Below are 3,001 nucleotides of genomic sequence, written 5' to 3' on the forward strand. Positions count from 1 at the left end.
GCGGGGCTGCGCTTGGCCCTGACGGTGTTGCCGCCCGCCGCTCGGGGCTGCCAAGCCCTGCTGCGCAGAGGGCGTGAGAACTGGGCAGTGACAGCGTCCGGCGGCCGCGGGCGCTTAGTTTCTGCCCCCTGTCCTCACCTCCCCTGCGCCCCTGACCTCACACCAAGCCTTGGAGATGGCGGGCGATGTGCTCAAGCAGGAGAAGGCCAGTTTTTTAAATATATTTTGAGAGAAAAAACCTCACTGAGATACCACCTCACGCCGGTCAGAGGGGCTAAAATGAGCCAATCAGAGAACACGAGATGCTGGCGAGGATGTGGAGANGAAGGACAGATATCATGTTTGCACTCATAAGTAGAACAGGGGAACCTTAACAGAGGACCGTGGGAGAGGGGAAGGGGAAAAAATAGTTGGGGAGAGGGAGGGAGGCAAACCATGAGAGACTCTTAAATACTGNTTTTGAGAGAGAGAGACAGCAATGGTGAGCAGGGGAGGGCAGGAGGGGGAGGGAGAGAATCCCAAGCAGGCTTCACGCTGTCAGCACCGAGCCCAAAGCCGGGCTCCATCTCACAAACCCTGAGACCACGACCTCAGCTGAGATCAGGGGTCGGGCCTTTATTTGACCTACGCGCCGCCCAGGCCGCCACCTCATTCCCTTAGCTAGGGAGGTGCATGTCTTACTTTCCAGAGACCCCTCGGAAGAGCACTTTGAGCGGAGGCCCTGATAAGAAGGAGGCAGGTGGGCGGAGATGCGGGGTCCCGGCCTCCTTCCCCAGGCCCGGAGCCTCGGGGGTCGCCGGACCCGCGCTGGGACCGCGTAAGCCTGGTGGTTCCCAGACCGGGCTGGGTGGGGGCTTGCCTGGCTCCCTCCCGGAGAAGGGGGGCTATTGGAGAGGCGGCGGGGATGGGGGCGGGACAAGGGGACAGGAAGGAGGAAGGCCGCCCAGGCCGGACTGAGGCCGCCGCAGGCACTGGGTGCGTGGGGTGTGTCCAAAGCATGAGGGCTGGACGGGCAGCCGGCGGCTCCCCCTGCAGCCTGTCACTCAGGGCGTCATTCAGCTGCTCCCCCAGCCCCTGAGCGGTGCCAGCGCCAGTGGGCAGCCTCCGGGCTCCGGCTGGTGACTGGAAACGGCCGGGAGAAGGGACTCGGGCACCAGACAGGGTGCGCAAGTAGTTGGCGCCATTTGTTTGTGTCAGGAGCTGCCTGCATCTGGGCCCACCTCGCTCTGGGCCTGCGGAAAGTGGGGGGGGTCGGGGGGTGCTCTCCCAGGAACGGCCGTTTGGGAGCAGGACCTGTGAGGCGCGTGGTTCCCGGTGTTTTGTCCCACTGTCTGTCTGTCTGTCTGTCCCTCCCTCGCCCCTCCTTCCTCTCTCCCCTCAAACGCACATGCGCGTGAACATGTGAACACACACACGTCACCACCAAGTGCTGCTCTGTGCACTCGTCTCTGACTTGTCTAAATGGTGATGAAAAATGTCTCTTCAAGGGGCGCCCGGGTGGCTTAGTTGGTTAAGCGTCCGACTTTCGCTCGGGTCATGATCTCGCGGTTCGTGGGTTCGAGCCCCGCGTCGGGCTCTGTGCTGACTGCCAGCTCAGAGCCTGGAGCCTGTTTCAGTCTGTGACTCCCTCTCTCTCTGACCCTCCCCTGCTCNCGGTGCCAGCGCCAGTGGGCAGCCTCCGGGCTGCGGCTGGTGACTGGAAACGGCCGGGAGAAGGGACTCGGGCACCAGACAGGGTGCGCAAGTAGTTGGCGCCATTTGTTTGTGTCAGGAGCTGCCTGCATCTGGGCCCACCTCGCTCTGGGCCTGCGGAAAGTGGGGGGGGTCGGGGGGTGCTCTCCCAGGAACGGCCGTTTGGGAGCAGGACCTGTGAGGCACGTGGTTCCCGGTGTTTTGTCCCACTGTCTGTCTGTCTGTCTGTCCCTCCCTCGCCCCTCCTTCCTCTCTCCCCTCAAACGCACATGCGCGTGAACATGTGAACACACGCACGTCACCACCAAGTGCTGCTCTGTGCACTCGTCTCTGACTTGTCTAAATGGTGATGAAAAATGTCTCTTCAAGCCGGGCACCACCTCTCAATGTCTCTCTCGGCTGTGTCATTCATCCATCATCTCTCTGACTTTAACTCAGAATCCTTTAAAAAAATTTTTTTTATTTGAGAGCGAGAGAGGGAGTGCAAGCAGGGGAGGGGCAGAGAAACGGGGGCAGAGAGAACGATAAGCAGGCTTCACATGCGGCTCGGAGCCCAATGAGGCGCTTGACACGGGGCTCAAGCCCACGACCCTGGGATCATGACCTGAGCTGAAATTAAGAGCGGGGTGCTCACCTGACTGAGTCCCCCCAGGTGCCCAACTCTGAGAATCCTTGAACTTGAGCAATTGTCTGCCTGGTTAGCGCTACGATTACCGATTACCGTGAATGCAGTAAATGTGTGCACAGACACCGTTTGCTGAGCTAGATGGGGGGCCCTGCCCCGGAGGACCCCAGGCATGTGGGGCTGTGGTGTCTCGCAGCCCCTTCCCTGTCACAGGGCTGCTCTGTGACAGCTGTCCTCACGGGCCGCCCCCCAGTGTGGCCGGGGATGAGGGCCCACACAGGCGCGAGCGGGTCCCCCAGGGTCCTGGTGGGGGTGGGGGTGGGGAGCTCTGCACCTGAGCACCGTGTTCTTCCGGCTGTGAGTGTAGACAGCTGCGGGGCGTATGCTGGCCCGGAGCCCAGCAGAGCGATTTTGCTCCAGGTCCTGGGCTCACAGGGGTTTAGACGGGTGTTGCCTTCCCTTCTGTGTGAACAATTTGTTCACCAGCAGGTGTTGGTGAGCAGTGACTGTCAGGCTGTGCATGTGTTGGCAGCAAAGACGGGGAGGAAACCAAATTCCTGCCCCCCCCGCCCCCGCACACCCATAGTGATGCGGGAGGCGAAGATCAAAGTCGCAGGTAAGTGTGAAGCGGCCCGTCCCACCGTGTGCAGTAGGGAAGGCTGGCGGGGAGAGGGGGCCGGGCGG

The sequence above is a fragment of the Crocuta crocuta genome, unplaced genomic scaffold (genome assembly GCF_008692635.1).
Source record: "Crocuta crocuta isolate KB4526 unplaced genomic scaffold, BGI_CrCroc_1.0 scaffold506, whole genome shotgun sequence".
Taxonomy (NCBI): domain Eukaryota; kingdom Metazoa; phylum Chordata; class Mammalia; order Carnivora; family Hyaenidae; genus Crocuta; species Crocuta crocuta.